Source organism: Jaculus jaculus, chromosome 5, assembly GCF_020740685.1.
Source record: "Jaculus jaculus isolate mJacJac1 chromosome 5, mJacJac1.mat.Y.cur, whole genome shotgun sequence".
Taxonomy (NCBI): domain Eukaryota; kingdom Metazoa; phylum Chordata; class Mammalia; order Rodentia; family Dipodidae; genus Jaculus; species Jaculus jaculus.
Window position 1 is genome coordinate 4,992,320 of NC_059106.1, and position 11,096 is coordinate 5,003,415.

Genomic DNA, 11,096 nt, shown 5'->3' on the forward strand with positions numbered 1-11,096 from the left:
AGATGGGAGGCAAGAGAGCTCCTGCAAACAAGAGCAGCAAGGCAGGACGACCGCAGAGCAAGCCTGAGGGAGACTCTGCCTCAGACAGGTGGACCCACTGTTCCCGCACCCATGAAAAGCCAGCGGTACAGACTGGTGTATGTGTTTGGAGTTCATTTGCAGTGGCAAGAGGCCCTAGCATACCCACATACACATTCTCTCTCTCCCCCCCTCCTTGCAAATAAATAACAAAATATATTTAAAAAATTAAAAAGGGGCTGGAGAGATGGCTTAATGGTTAAGGTACTTGCCTGCAAAGGAAGGACCCATGTTTGACTTTCCACATCCCACATAAGCCAACTCACAGAGGTAAGGCAAGTGCAAGGTCAAACATGTCCACTAGGTGGCGGAAGCATCTGGAGTTTCATTGCAGTGGCTGTGACCCTGGTATGCCAATTCTCTCTGTCTCTCACTCACTCACCCTCTCAAAAAGAATTAAATAAGGGCTGAAGAGATGGCTTAGTGGTTAAGCACTTGCCTATGAAGCCTAAGGACCCTGGTTCAAGGCTCGATTCCTCAGGGCCCACGTTAGCCAGATGCACAAGGGGGCACACGCATCTGGAGTTCGTTTTCAATGGCTAGAGGCCCTGGTGCGCCCATTCTCTCTATCTGCCTCTTTCTCTCTGTCTGTCGCTCTCAAGTAAATAAATAAAAATAAACAAAAAAAATCATTTAAAAAGAATTAAATAAAATTAAAAATTAAAAAAATAGCTGGGCATGGTTGTACACGCCTTAAATCTCAGCACCCAGGAGGCAGAGGTACATAGTGAATTCCAGGTCAGCCTAGACTAGAGTGAGACCCTACCTCAAAAAAACAATAAATAAATAATTTTAAATATTAATAAAGAAAAATTTTAAGAAGGTGCATGTGAAAAACAATCCAAACAGCAGTTCAGAAAATTGTAATTGAAAAACAAAAAGTGAACATTTAAACAAATAAAGATAGAATTTTATATAGGCACATTCACTTCAGGATTAACTGTTCTATCTTACCACGACCCTGTAATTACCTCATCCACTCCAGGCAAAAACAAGCAGCACTGCCCTTCTCAGGAAGCAGGATCCCAGGCTGATTCTTTCCTGCAATGGCTGAACTGGGAGTCTTACGGAATCACACTGCCATCTTCTGGTTCTCCACCAATATTGATGGGAAAGAAACTGGTAACCTCTCAAATGAGATACCGGTAAATTGGACGGACGGCCACGTGGAAATGTTTTCTCCTGGTATCCTGCAGCATAATTCAGCCTTCTAGAATTCTAGGATTCTTGAGTGAACCAACAATGTATTCCCACCCCCATTGAATGACATGGCGCTTCTTCAAGACTCGGATCATTCAGAAAACAAAACAAATCCTGTATCCAGAAGGGAGAGGTGGAACTTGGGAGCGTGAGTCAGCCTCTCCGCACTTCTCCCCTGCTCCCTTCCGTTGGGTGGGACCAGCTGAAGAGCTGACACCCATCTGTGTGGCCCCCAGAAGGCCCTGTGCAGTGAGAGAACATTCTAGAGTGCTGGGACAGAGGTTAGACCCATGAGATCCAACCGAGTGGCTTCTTAGCACTTGTAAAGTGACTGGTCTGAACTGAAATGGGCTGCCCACATAACATCTTCACCGAATTTCAGAGACTGTAATGACAGAAAACAGTGCAAACACCTTGCTAATTATCTATTTTATGAAACCTTGAAGTTATCATGTTGTGAATATAGTGAGTAAAATAAAATATATGAAGTTAATTTCTTGTTTATTTTTGAATGTGATTACTAGAAATATTTTAGAGGATATATGTGGCTCCAGTCATTTTCCCGTAACACAGCCGGAGTCTGACAAGTTGTGGTTCATGTTCATAGACGCTAAGTGCACACTTAGTGTCCTTGTAAAGGTATAGTATGCTAAGGGTTTCATGCACACTGGTTTCTGTTTAGGGATTTTTAAATCATTTTTACAAATTTATTTATTTATTTGAGAGAGAAAGAGGCGGGCGGGGGGAGAGAATGGGTGTACCAGGGCCTCCAGCCACTGCAAACAAACTCCAAACGCATGTGCTACCTTGTGCATCTGGCTTACGTGGGTCCTGGAGAATTGAACCAAGGTCTCTTGGCTTTGCAGGCAAATTCCTTAACTGCTAAACCATCTCCCCAGCCCTGTTTTTGTTGTTTTAAAGCAAGGTCTCACTCTAGCCTAGGCTGACCGGGAACTCATTCTGTAGCCCAGGCTGGCCTTGAACTCAAGACAATGTTACTTCAGCTTTCTGAGTGCTGGAAATATAAACAAGCGCCACCATGCCTGGCAACACTGCTTTTATGTTCACTTTATCTCTATAACAACCATAATAAAAATATGTATTTCTTTCTGTGTGTGTACACTTGTGTATGCGTGTGCATGTGGACGAAGGTGTGGAGGCCAGAGGACAACCTTGAGTGTTGTCCTCAGAAGCATCATCCATCTTTTTTTATTTTAATTTTTTTATTTTAGAGAGGACAAGAGAGAGACACACACAGAGAGACAGAGAGATGGGGAGAGAATTGGCATGCCAGGGCCTCAGCCACTCCAGTTGGACTCCAGAAGCTTCCACTACCTAGTGGGTATGTACGACCTTGTGTTTGCCTCACTTTTGTGCATCTGGCTTACATGGGATCTAGAGAGAGATCAAACATGGGTCCTTAGGCTTTGCAGGCAAGTGCATTAACCGCTAAGCCATCTCTCCAATCCTCCATCCCCCTTTTTGAGACAGTGTCTCTTATTAAGCTAGAGCTCACCAGTTAGGCTTGACTGCCTGGCCAGAGAGTCCCAGGAATCCCCCTGTCTCTGCCTCTCCAGCACTGTGGTTAAAGGTGTATGCCACGATGCCCAGCATTGTACCATGTGAGCTGTCTCTCTCTCTCCACTCCAGAAATGCATATTGTCATCATCATTCCCTCTTTCGGGTCACAAGACTAGGACTCAGAGAGCAAGCACCATAGCTGGGAACTGTGGCTGAACTTGAACCCAGAGGCCTGGAAACCCTGTGTCAAGTCTCTTTGCATCATTCCTCCAGCAAGGCTGTCTTTGGTCCTGCTTCTCTTTGCTTCCTTTCCTTTTGCTTGTTATCTGACCGACGGTGTAACTCTGTCACAGTCCCTTTTCCTTCTCTGTAAGGTCATCTTATGGAAGGTTCTTTTCTGTTGTTGTTTTATTTGCTTCTTTTAGCTGTTTTTGGGATAGAGTCTCACCTGTAGCCCAGGCTGGCCTTGAACCTGTGATTCTCCTGCTTCAATCTCCCCAGTGTGGAGATTATAGGAAAGTTACCATGTCTGCTATAAATACTCTCTGATTGGACTGGCAGCCTGCTCTGTGGGAGGGAATTCTTGTCTGGTACTAAAAGCTAATCCAAAGCCTATGGCTGGGGAAGTCAAAAACCTAGGGGAGTCATGACTACTGTTGTTTGGCTAAATGCCTATCCTATGCCCACCAAACTGTCCTCTACACACTTTTGTTTATGGCCATATCTTAATGCTATGCTCACTTTTGATTAGCAAAGATTCTTTCAAAAGTCACCATAGTGCTGAGAAGTAACAGCACTAAGAAGAGATATCTCTGTCACACCCTCCAAAGATCAGGGGCCATTGAGGAAGAGGTGGCAGAAAGAATGTAAGCGCCAAAGGAAGGGGAGGGGTGCTTACAATGTTGTCATCCAGACACAAAGTGGCCATGGTGTTCATGACCTCACAGTGCCTGCTGCTACCTACACAAGACCTGCATAAAAGAAGGAAAAAATATATAACAGCAACAAAATTGAAGAGAGAGCTAGTTAGAAAGAATTCAGGACTGGAGAGATGGCTTAGCGGTTAAGTGCTGGCCTGTGAAGCCTAAGCACCCCAATTTGAGCCTCGATTCCCCAGGACCACGTAAGCCAGATGCACAAGGGGGCGCACGCGTCTGGAGTTCATTTGCAGTGGCTGGAGGCCCTGGCGCGCCCATTTTCTCTCCTCTCTCTCTCTCTCTACCCTCCCCCCTTTCTCTATCTGTCGCTCTCAAATAAATAAAAAGAAAAAGGGAAAGAAAGAATTCAGGGATTAATTGGAAAGGGGTGGGGGGGAAGGGGTGGTGAGCAGGGATTGTGATCATGGTATATTGACTATATTTGTGGAAGTTGTCAATACATGGTTTAAACAAAGCAAAAAATCGGCGGTTAGGAGGGAGGGAGGGAGGGAGAGAGCGAGAATTCTCTACATGTTTTCTTGAATCCATATTAAATAACGCATTTGGAGGTTGAATGGTATATATTGAGGTAGAATTATTTTCCTACTACTCCGAAGTTTTGTCCATCTTGGCTTTCAGTGCCTCAAAGTATAAAATTTCTCAGACATCATAAATCGTGGAGAAAAAGTACTCTTAAGTTTCAGACAAAAACAGATTTTCCAGAGTTGCCTGGAATTTTTTAAGTTTTTGCAAAGAGGGAACATTCTGTTCATATAAAAGCATAGGGTAAAACTTCTTTGAGCTTCACAGTCTCATTCTGTGTGCACGCAAGGGCTGCGCACGCACACAGGCACAAAGATGCACGCACGTGTGCACACTCCACACCGAAGGTTACTCATGAGCTCCTTGCTACAGAAATCAGACTTTTGACCTTTACAGTTTTGTGGGACAAATTGTAAATTCTAAAATGAGTAACGCGACAGCTGTTATTCCTGGAGTAATTGTTCCGGGATGAACAAATGTGACCTTTCCTCCGTGTCTAATCACTTCCTGCTTTGTTTCTAATTGTTTTGGTTCTCTCAAGGTTTGAAGTTCCAAGAAGCTTTTAGCAGTGTCTTGCAGACCAAAATTCAAACAAATCACATGTTAAGTAAGTTTTCTAACGCCAACAGAAAAATACCAAACCACCCATCCACCTATCCAACTACCTACCTACTGTCTCTGCATGCATTCCCCCATTCATCCATCCTGCCACTTAACTGGCCTCCCACCGACCTCATGTTCACCCATCCCCTACTCACCACCATCCCCCGGCCCGCCACCTACCCAGCCATCCGTCCACCCACCCATGCCAAACTGGGGAGGGAGAGACTCAATAGCAAACAAAACAGAACTCAAGGCTGACCTCACAGAACGTGAGCTCTTTGGTAAATGCACACAGCAAACAAGTAAATACACAAACAAAAAGCACCTGTTGAGATGGATTCCGTGAGAGAAACCGAGTGCTGAGCTAGGGGACAACCAACTCGAACCATCAGGCCTCAGTTCTGTGGGCGCTGGAGAAAATGGTCCAGCGACAGTCCAGACAGAAGGAAACCCACGTGCAACGCCCCTGAAGCTGTCAAGACCGGGCGATTTTAGGGAAGGTCTGCTGAAGATTAATAAGCTCTAGTCAGCGCCCGCCAGCCTGCGGGGGATCCGGAGATTCCACAACACAGGAGAGCCTACAGGGAACTTGGAGCCAGGTTTGGTGGCTCACAGCAGTCGTCTCCACGGAGGCAGGAGAATCACCTCAAGTTCTAGGTTAGCCTGGTCTGGGTAGCGAGAGCCTGTCTCCAAAAGAGAAACCAAGGGCAAAGGCGCTTGTTCGCCAGGGTCAGGCCCCGATTCCCGTGTAAAGTCAGGTGCACCAAGTAGCGCTTCCGAGCGGAGCTCGCTGGCAGTGGCAGAGGCGCTGGTGCGCTCTCGTGCCCTCTGGCCGCCTCTTTCTCTCTGGCATAAATAAATAAAGAATTCTTTTCTGAGGTAAGGTCTCACTGTAGCCCAGGCTGACCTAGAATTCACTACATATTCTCAGCGTGCCCTCGAACTCACGGTGATCCTCTGCTTCCCAAGTGCTGGGATTAAAGGTGTGCACCATCATGCCTGACAATAAATGTTTATTTTATTTATTTATTTTTAATATTTAATTAATTTATTTATTTATTTGACAGAGAAAGAAGGAGAGAGAAAATGGGCATGCCAGGGTCTCCAGCCATTGCAAACAAACTCCAGATGCATGTGCCCCCTGTGCATCTGGCTAATGTGGGTCCTAGGGAATCGAACCTGGGTCCTTTTGGTTTTGCAGGCAAACACCTTAACCACTAAGCCATCTCTCCAGCCCAATTTATTTATTTTATTTATTTATTTATTTTCTGGTTTTCCAAGATAGGGTCTCACTCTAGTCCAGACTGACCTGTAATTCACTATGGAGTCTCAGGGTGGCCTTGAACTCACGGAGATCCTCCTACCTCTGCCTCCCAAGTGCTGGGATTAAAGGCGTGTGCCACCACACCCGGCTCAATTTATTTATTTTTAAAAAATATTTACTTATTTGAGGGAGAGAGAGAGGCACAGAGAAAGAGAGAGAATGGGCAGGCCAGGGCCTGTAGCCACTGCAAATGAGTGAATTACAGATGCATGAATCACTTTGTGCATTTGGCTTATGTGGGTACTGGGGAATTGAACCTGGGTCCTTAGGCTTTGCAGGCAAGCACATTAACTGCTAAGCCATCTCTCCAGCCCAGTAAATGTTTTTTTTTTTCAAAAAAAAGAACAACTTGTAAGGAGTTTGAGATTTATTCAAGCTTGGTGGAAAGGTTTCAATTTGATGCATGACGTGACTGCTGGACATAGCTATTTTCCAGGTGTGTGCTATTAACAATCATGTGTTCACTTAGATTCTCAGAATGCTCCATTATTTTACCCAAGTTAAACTTTAAAATTTTTTTTCTTGCCATCTTTTTAAAGATTTATTTTTAATTATTTACTTACTAGAGAGAGAAGGGGTAAGTAAGAATGGGTGTGGCAGGCCCTCCAGCTACCACAAATGAACTCCAGCCACATGCGCCATCATGTGCACCTGGCTTATGTGGGACCTGGAAAATCGAACCTGGGTCCTTAGGCTTCGCAGGCATGCGCCTTAACTGCTAAGCCATCTCTCCAGCCCTCTTGCCATTTTTCTTTTCTTTTTTTTTTTTTTTTTTGAAGCAGGGTTTGTCTCTAGTCCAGTCTGACCTGATACTTACCCCATGGCCCAGGCTGGCCTCAAATCAAGCTGGTCCTCCTACCTCAGCCTCCTGAGTGCTGGGATTAAAGGCTTTCTCCGCCATGCCAGGCTTCTTGCCATTTTTGTTGGTTTGCTTTCTGTATGCACCTCCAGAGGCTCCTTGAAATCACAGTTCTTTCATTCAGGGTTTTCTAGACATAGGGATAGAATATAGTAAACACGTGTACTCCTTGCCCCAGCTGACCTCCCTGCACCAAGGACGCTCCCAGCCTTCCGCATCCGCGTGGCACGCTCCCCCAGGCGCATCCGTGCTTCTTTAGCTCTGGCCCACTCTAGCTTGCCAGCAAAGGTCTTTCCCCGGCCGGGAGACGCTGTGGCCCGTGACAAAAGGCTGGGAACTCCGAAAGACACCGTGGCAGGCCTTGGGGTAAGCGCCCCCCGGCGTGGTCTCGCTCACGCAAGCCGCGGATTTCCACGCTCCCGATTGCCCCGGGGCTCGGCGGCTCCTTGGCCGAGCGTCTAAAGCGGCACTCAGGCCGCTCCGCTGGTGCCCCCATGCCTCAGTTGCCTGGAGTTCCTTCGTTCCTGATCCCCGGGTTGGCACTCCTCTGCCACCTGCTAGTCCTCTTACAGTAAGCAGGAGCCCTTTCTCAAAGAGCGAAAAAGAAACTCCACTTCCATTTGCTCCTTCCAGACCCACTCGGCACCTCTCTGGACCCGAGACCCAGGTGTGGACATCACCCCATGTGCCCTGGCTTCCTGCTATGCTTGGCCCAAAAGGACTCAAGTAGATCACTCCAAAGTCAGAGCTTTAAAATTTTTGTTTATTTATTTATTTATTATTTATTTATTTATTTGAGAGCCACAGACAAAGAGGGAGAGAGAGAATGGGCGCACCAGGGCTTCCAGCCACTGCAAACTAACTCCAGAAGCGTGCGCTCCCTTGTGCATCTGGCTAACGTGGGTCCTGGGGAACCGAGCCTCCAACCGGGGTCCTTAGGCTTCACAGGCAAGCGCTTAACCACTAAGCCATTTCTCCAGCCCCAAGTCAGAGCTTTTATTCCCTCTACCCCATCCCTCCTTAGTCCCCACAGTGCCCTCTACATGGCCAGCTCCGTCTCTGCTCTCTCCTGCTACCCTTCAGGACAAAAGACAGACATGGCACCCCAACGGTCACAGGTCTGAGGACTCTCCTTCCTCCCCACTTTCGTCCCTCTGTTAAATGTCCCAAGTGTGCCCTGGCCTGAACATGTCATTTCTTTCCTGCTAGGACTCCGACAGACACAATCCTGTCTTTCAATATGTCTCACTTTCCCACGGACACAGAATAATGACTCTGAGCTTCAATAGAGAGTGGCCAATGTCTCACCCCACGCCTTCCTTTTAAAGCAAGGTGCCCCCCCCAACAGGAACACACCCTCTGCCTCTCAAATCTCTCTGACTGCTTCATTTATTCCTACTGAGCAAGCGCCGTGTGTGCCAGTGTGCCTACCTGCGGCGGGCCGGCGTGCGGGCATGCGTGATGGCAGGCATGTGGAGCTCCAGAAGAAACCCCACGGACAGCACAGACTCCGTGCTCATCATTCTCCCACCTCTTTTTGTTCTGTCGGTTCTGTTTTGCAAGGCAGGGCCTTGCTTTGTGGTGCAGAGGATGTGAGCCCCAGACCCTGCACCTACCCAAGCAAGCGCTCTACACTGAGCTCTACCTCCTTCTTCCGTCTACTCATGAAGCCAAAACTTTGGAATTTTATTCACATACTTATTTTTAAATACTTTTTCCTTTTTTTTTAGTTTTTTGAGGTAGGGTCTCACTCTAGCCCAGGCTGACCTGAAATTCACTACAGAGTCTCAGGGTGGCCTTGAACTCACGGCGATCCTCCTACCTCTGCCTCCCGAGTGCTGGGATTAAAGGCGTGCGCCACCACGCCCGGCTAAATACTTTTTCTTTACTTATTTGAGAGCGAGTATTGTAAGGGGGGGTGAGGATGAAGACGCCAGGGCCTCTTGCTGCTGCACATGAACTCCAGATGCCTGTGGACTTTGTGCATCTGCTCTTTCATGGCTGCTGAGGAGCTGGACGTAGGTCTAACAATGGCTGTCCGCATGCCCCATGCTGCAGAGGCAGAGAACCTGGTAGCTGCTCAGTCCACTCCGCAGCCCAATCTGGGGCTGAAGGCCTGGAGGGTTCCTGGAGAGCCGCTGGTCCCCAGCCCACCTGAAGGCTGAGGAAGGTGGGTCCTGATGTCCACGGAGGATGCCAGCTACAGACAAGGGTGCTCACCAGCCAGAGGTAAAGGCAGCCAGGCAGAAAGGTGCTGCTTTTTCCTAGAATCTGCCTATTTATAGGCTGCCAATGGAAGGGCTGCCCACTCTTGGAGAAGGGCTTCCTAACTTTTAGTTAACCCTGACTGAAAATAGCTTCTCTGGTCGGTCCTAGAGGCAGGTCTCTCATTTGATTCTGGACATCAGAGAGTAACCATCATGCGTGGCTACTGCCACCCTTCACAAACACCAAACTCTGCCTTTCCCCCAAGTTTCAGTGTGGAGTCAACGCCAGCGACTCTCCTGGGAACTTGCGGACCTCTAGAGACAGAATGGCACTGCTGAGGCACGCTGCTTTTTGGATTGAGCAACTACCAGATTCTCTGTCTCTTCAGCGTGCAAACAGCCATTGTGGGTTTACATAGACCTGACATTGGAAGCTAATCCGATAATATTATCTATCTATCTATCTACCTACCTATCTATCATCTATCAACCATCTCTCTATCTCTACCTCTATCTCCATACACATGCACACAAACCAGTCTCCTATTGGTTCTGTTCCTCTACAGACCTCAAATCCACTAGTATAAACAATTCAATTCTCACTGCAACCTTAACAGAGAGCTTTTGTTGCTGTTTTCTTTTTTCTACCTCTGAGCATCTAACCCAAATGCTCTACCACTGAGCCTACATATACAAAGGAATCCCTGGGACATTACACAAGGCCCCCAAAGAGGTGCGTAGCCTAATACCCCAGCCCTATGACGGTGTTTCTTTATAAAGCAAAGAGACTGAAAATATGATCTTGGGACTGGAGCTTGTCCTGTGTCATCCGGTGGGGGTGGGGGTACATTGTCATCACATGGGTCCTTATGAGTGAAAAAACAAAAGGACAGCCATGAAGTTCAGAGTTGGGAAAAGAGATGTGAAGGCAGAGCCGAGATCAGATACAAAGCAACTTGCAGGCAAGGACTATGGCAGCGTGCGGAAACTGTACCCACAGGCCATGAGTCGGCTGGAGCCCGTGCAGGAAAGCGACCCGCCTCCACCTCCGCTTACTTCAGAACTGTCCGGTAAGAAGTGAGCACTGTTTGAAGTCCGCAGTGATGTGCTACAGCAGTAATAATGGGAGGTCCCTGGCTGCGATCAGGAGCTGGCAAGTGGATTGCGGCCAGCAAGAGAAGGGGCACCCCCCCAAAAAACTGACCTAGACAACCAGACTACCAGAGCCTCCCAGTCACTGGCTGCCTCTTCTGAGACCTCCTGAGAACAAGGAGCCCTTTCCCCTGGTGGTGACTCTTGCTGATGTCCCCAGTGCCACCATGGTTTGGGTGGCCAAGCACCACTTCTCAGCAGTTCACCATGGCAACAAAGGAAACGGCACTGCATCTTTTCAGAGGCCCAAAGTCTCCCTTCCTGGGTGGGCCAGCTCTCAGCTTCAGCCTGTGATTTTCACTGCATTCCCATGCACCCAGCCATTCGGGGCCTACCTGAGTCTAGACAAACCCTTGCCTTGGACTCCTTGGTCGTGAGTCTCTCTAGATGCTTAAGAATGAAGACATGCTAGAAGAATGAAGGCTTGTCTTAGAGACAGCCACAAGGTCCTGGGACAGACTCACCCCAAATGGCCAGAAGAAGGGATCCCGTGCCTGCCTTGGGGGCACATCACAGACCTGGCCTTTTCTTCTCTGGCTTCCATGAGACCCCTCTTGGCTGGTATTCCAGGGCCCGCCTGTAAGGAAAGTGTAAAAGCAAAAGAGACCACCAGACTTGATCTCTATAGACAAGACTGTTTATTGAGAGAAAACAGTGAGGGGCCTCAGCTTCCTGCTGGACGAAGGCTGGAG